Raw genomic sequence first — 6,010 nt, forward strand, 5'->3', positions numbered from 1 at the left:
TATAGCGAGAATAGGAGAGGGCCTAGAACAGAGCCCTGGGGGACACCAGTGGTGAGAGCACGTGGTGCGGAGACAGATTCTCGCCACGCCACCTGGTAGGAGCGACCTGTCAGGTAGGACGCAATCCAAGCGTGGGCCGCGCCGGAGATGCCCAGCTCGGAGAGGGTGGAGAGGATGATCTGATGGTTCACAGTATCAAAGGCAGCCAATAGGTCTAGAAGGATAGAGCAGAGAGAGAGAGTTAGCTTTAGCAGTGCGGAGCGCCTCCGTGACACAGAGAAGAGCAGTCTCAGTTGAATGACTAGTCTTGAAACCTGACTGATTTGGATCAAGAAGGTAATTCTGAGAGAGATAGCAGGAGAGCTGGCCAAGGACGGCACGTTCAAGAGTTTTGGAGAGAAAAGAAAGAAGGGATACTGGTCTGTAGTTGTTGACATCGGAGGGATCGAGTGTAGGTTTTTTCAGAAGGGTGCAACTCTCGCTCTCTTGAAGACGGAAGGGACGTAGCCAGCGGTCAAGGATGAGTTGATGAGCGGGAGGGAGGTAGAGGTAAGGAGAAGGTCTCCGGAAATGGTCTGGAGAAGAGAGGAGGGATAGTCAAGCGGCAGGGTTGTTGGGCGGCCGCCGTCACAAGACGCGAGATTCATCTGGAGAGAGAGGAGAAAGAGGTCAAAGCACAGGTAGGCAGTGTGAGCAGAACCAGCGGTGTCGTTTGACTTAGCAACGAGGATCGGATGTCGTCGACCTTCTTTTCAAAATGGTTGACGAAGTATCAGCAGAGAGGGAGGAGGGGGAGGAGGGGGAGGAGGATTCAGGAGGAGGAGAAGGTGGCAAAGAGCTTCCTAGGGTTAGAGCAGATGCTTGGAATTTAGAGTGGTAGAAATTGGCTTTAGCAGCAGAGACAGAAGAGGAGAATGTAGAGAGGAGGGAGTGAAGGATGCCAGGTCCGCAGAGGCGAGTTTTCCTCCATTTCCGCTCGGCTGCCGGAGCCCTGTTCTGTGAGCTCGCAATGAGTCGTCGAGCACGGACAGGAGGGAGGACCGAGCCGGCCTGGAGGATAGGGGACATAGAGAGTCAAGATGCAGAAAGGGAGGAGAGGAGGGTTGAGGAGGCAGAATCAGGAGATAGGTTGGAGAAGGTTGAGCAGAGGGGAGAGATGATAGGATGGAAGAGGAGAGAGTAGCGGGGAGAGAGAGCGAAGGTTGGGACGCGCGATACCATCCGAGTAGGGCAGTGTGGAAGTGTTGGATGAGAGCGAGAGGGAAAGGATACAAGGTAGTGGTCAGAGACCTGGAGGGGAGTTGCAATGAGATTAGTGGAAGAACGCACTAGTAAAGATGAGGTCAAGCGTATTGCCTGCCTTGTGAGTAGGGGGGAAGGTGAGAGGGTGAGGTCAAAAGAGGAGAGGAGTGGAAAGAAGGAGGCAGAGAGGAATGAGTCAAAGGTAGACGTGGGAGGTTAAAGTCACCCAGAACTGTGAGAGGTGAGCACATCCTCAGGAAAGGAACTTATCAGGGCGTCAAGCTCATTGATGAACTCTCCAAGGGAACCTGGAGGGCGATAATGATAAGGATGTTAAGCTTGAAGGCTGGTAACTGTGACAGCATGGAATTCAAAGGAGGCGATAGACAGATGGGTCAGGGAGAAAGAGAGAATGTCACCTTGGGAGAGATGGGGATCCCAGTGCCACCACCCCGCTGACCAGAAGCTCTCGGGTGTGCGAGAAACACGTGGGCAGACGAGGAGAGAGCAGTAGGAGTAGCAGTGTTATCAGTGGTAATCCATGTTTCCGTCAGTGCCAAGAAGTCGAGGGACTGGAGGGAAGCATAGGCTGAGATGAACTCTGCCTTGTTGGCCGCAGATCGGCAGTTCCAGAGGCTGCCTGAGACCTGAACTCCACGTGGGTCGTGCGCGCTGGACCACCAGGTTAGAGTAGCAGCGGCCACGCGGTGTGAAGCGTTTGTATGGTCTGTGCAGAGAGGAGAGACCGGGATAGACAGACACATAGTTGACAGGCTACAGAAGAGCTACGCTAATGCAAAGGAGATTGGAATGACAAGTGGACTACACGTCTCGAATGTTCAGAAGTTAAGCTTACGTTGCAAAAAATCTTATTGACTAAAATGATATAGTACTGCTGGCTGGTGAAATAGGCTAGCTAGCAGTGCTGCGTTGTTGACTTTGTTTGAAAATGTAGCTGGCTAGGTAACCTCTAACTGGCTAGGTAACCTCGACAATTACTCTAGACTACACAATTATCTTGGATACAAAGACGGCTATGTAGCCAGCTAAGATCAAACAAATCAAACTGTTGTACTGTAATGAAATGAAATGTAATACTACCTGTAATACTACCTGTGGAGCAAGCGGAATGCCAACTACTCGCTCCAAACCAAACCGGGAGTGCGTATCGTAGAGGGAAGGCAATAGAAGTGTTGTTTCTTGTATTATTGTCTTTTGTGTCTTTAGAGGACTGCTTCACCTTAATGTCCCCTTTCCCTTTTCTTCTGTCCTTATTTTGTCCCACTTTGTCCCTTCTTTGTCTCCTTTCTCTTCTGCCAACTAGACACTCCTGTTAGCTAGCTAGCTTCTTTCAGGAATGTCCAGCAACTGCCTTAGCAAACAGGTAAACAACTAGCTAGCTTAGAAAACGGTATATTTTATGAAAAATTGTTACTTTTTCAAAAGCCTTTCTTCTTTGTTTGCTGCTTGTTTGGTCTCCTATTCAGTTTGCAGTTTTCTTTTGATTTTTTTTTCGATGTACTTTACTCTAAAAAAACATTTAAATTTCAATATTTGTAAATATTTACAATATATTTACAATATAATACAATATAATTTATTACAATATAATAAAATACAACTTTTCAAGTTGATAAGCATTGAATGTAAGATTTTCACCTTTGTGAAGTAAGATGCATCTTTGAAAGTAATGACTCAAGTGACAACTTTATTGTTCAAACAAATATATGGTGTAAACAGTACTGGAGGGGCAGAGCAAGCAGGTGGGCTTCCTAAATCTTTTGGGATACACTGAGTGAGGAGTTTCAGAGTACCCGACTGGGCAGGGGTGAAGCCATTGTCTACTGAAGGGGGTGGCTCTCCCATAGACACCAATGAGATAGCATCTGGGTCTGGTCTACTTAGTTCATTGACTTTCATTAAAACAGAAAAAAATTATAGAGTGGGATGTCTCACTTCCTCTTCCGTCTCTGGTGAAGCTTGTCATTCACTAGACTAGAGGTTATCCGGTGGGGTCTAGCTGACCAAGAGGTTATGCGTTGGGGCCCAGCTGAGGCCACTATGAAGGAGACAGGAGACCACGTGGCGACGGGGAGAAAAATGGGAGGGAAAGGGAGAGGGGGGTATCTGTGTAGAGTGGTGTCAATATAAGGTCAAGTCAAATGTGAGTGTGTGTGTGTCTCTGACTGCCATTCAGTCAGTCAATTGCTACTCAAAGCATAGTCTACCTTGGTCAGTAAAGCATTGCATGACAATGAACTTGGCTCCTACTTCGGCTGGCTAACTTCTTTCTGGACTCAGCAATGGTCAGCAGACTGGACCTACTTGATTCCCAACTCACATCTCCGTAATTACAGAATACCAACTCTCTACTGTCACATCTTCTCCTGCTCCTCCCTTCCGGCGTATGACGTAGCCAGAATACTAACAACAGGTCCTGGGATTAATCATTACGCACACCTGGCACTTATTACGCGCACCTGTTAATCATTATGATTCACACCTGGACTTCATTACCTTCATCATTTCCTCCCCTTTATATGTCACGCTCTTAGGTTCTCTCACTAGTTGGTATTATTCTTGTGTACCGGCGTATTGTTACATGGAATTGTCTCGTTTCTGGTTTTGTAGTTTTAAAAAAAAACGTTTCACCTGCACCTTCTTCCCGACTCACAACTCTGTTATTACAATATTAATACAATTATTAAGGCCTAAGCTACAATTACATTTATACATTTTCAGAAATGTTGGTAAATTGACGTTAATTAAAAACATATTCTAGTGAGAGAGAGCTATACTTTTTTTCATCTTACTATGACATTGGCAAGTGCAAAGACAGACATGATTTAAAAAAATATATATTGCAAGGTCATTTTATTTTAGAAAGACAAATGTTCATGTTTTGTGGCAAAACACCACAAAACACCACAGTATATAGTGCATTTGGAAAGTATTCAGACATTTTAAATAATTATTCTTTGACTTCTTCCACATACGTTACAGCCTTATTCTAAAATTAATGAAATTTATGTTTTTCCCTCATCAATATACACACAATACCCCATAATGACGAAGCGAAAACAGGTATTTAGACATTTTTGCAAATTTATTACAAATAAAACACAGAAATACCTTATTTACTTAAGTATTCAGACCCTTTGCTACAAGACTAGAAATTGAGCTCAAGTGCATCCCGTTTCCATTGATCATCCTTGAGATGTTTCTAAAACTTGATTGGAGTCCACCTGTGGTAAATTCAATTGGTTGGACATAATTTGGAAAGGCACACACCTGTGTATATAAGGTCCCACAGTTGACAGTGCATGTCAGAGCAAAAACCAAGCCATGAGGTTGAAGGAGCTGTCCGTAGAGCTCAGAGAAAGGAGGCACAGAGGGTCCCAAAATATTTCTGCAGCATTGAATGTCTCCAAGAACACAGTGGCCTCCATCATTCTTAAATGGAAGAAGTTTGGAACCACCAAGACTCTTCCCAGAGCTGGCTTCCTGGCCAAACTGAGCAATCGGGGGAGAAGGGCCTTGGTTAGGGAGGTGACCAAAGACCCTATTGTCACTCTGACAGCGCTCCAGAGTTCCTCTGGGGATATGGAACAACCTTCCAGAAGAACAACCATTTCTGCAGCACTCCACCAGTCAGGCCTTTATGGTAGAGTGGCCAGACAGAAGCCACTCCTCAGTAAAAGGCACATGACGGCCCGCTTGGAGTTTGCCAAAAGGCACCTATGGGCTTTCAGACCATGAGAAACAAGATTCTCTGGTCTAATAAAACCAAGATTGAACTCTTTGGCCTGAATACCAAGTGTCAAGTCTGAAGGAAACCTGGCACCACCCCTAAGGTGAAGCATGGTGGTGGCAGCATCATGCTGTGGGGGTGCTTTTCAACGGCAGGGACTGGGTGACTAGTCAAGATCGAGGGAAAAATGAACGAAGAAAAGTACAGAGAGATCCTTGATGAAAATCTGCTCCAGTGTGCTAAGGACCTCAGACTGGACAAAGGTTCACCTTCCAACAGGACAATGACCCTAAGGACACAGCCAAGACAATGCAGCAGTGGCTTTGGGACAAGTCTCTGAATGTCCTTGAGTGGCTCAGCCAGAGCCCGGACTTGATCCTGATCAAACATCTCTGGAGAGACCTGAAAATAGCTGTGCAACGATGCTCCCCATCCAACCTGACAGAGCTTGAGAGGATATGCAGAGAAGAATAGGAGAAACTCCCCAAATACAAGTGTGCCAATCTTGTAGCGCCGAGGCTGAGGCTGTAATCGAGGCTGTAATCACTACCAAAGGTGCTTCAACAAAGTACTGAGTAAAGGGTCTAAATACTTATGTAAATGTGTTATTTCAGGGTTTTTTTATACATTGGCAAAAAATGTCTAAACCTGTTTTTGCTTTGACATTATGGGGTATTGTGTATAGATTGAGGGAAAAAACTATTTAATACATTTTAGAATAAGGCTGTAACGTAACAAAATGTGGAAAAAGTCTAGGGGTCTGAATACTTTCTGAATGCACTGTACATATGAAATGGGTAAAACAGTATGTAAACATTATTAAAGTGACCAGTGGCCAATGTCTAGGTACATAGGGCAGCAGCCTCTAAGGTGCAGGATTTAGTAAACGGGTGGTAGCCAGCTAGTGACTGTGACTAAGTTCAAGGCAGGGTACTGGGTGGAGGGTGGCTAGTGATGACCATTTAATTATTTAGCGTCTAAGACGTTGGGGGGTGGGGGGGGGGGATGCTAAGATGA

This window comes from Salvelinus sp. IW2-2015, linkage group LG10 (genome assembly GCF_002910315.2).
Source record: "Salvelinus sp. IW2-2015 linkage group LG10, ASM291031v2, whole genome shotgun sequence".
Lineage (NCBI taxonomy): Eukaryota > Metazoa > Chordata > Actinopteri > Salmoniformes > Salmonidae > Salvelinus > Salvelinus sp. IW2-2015.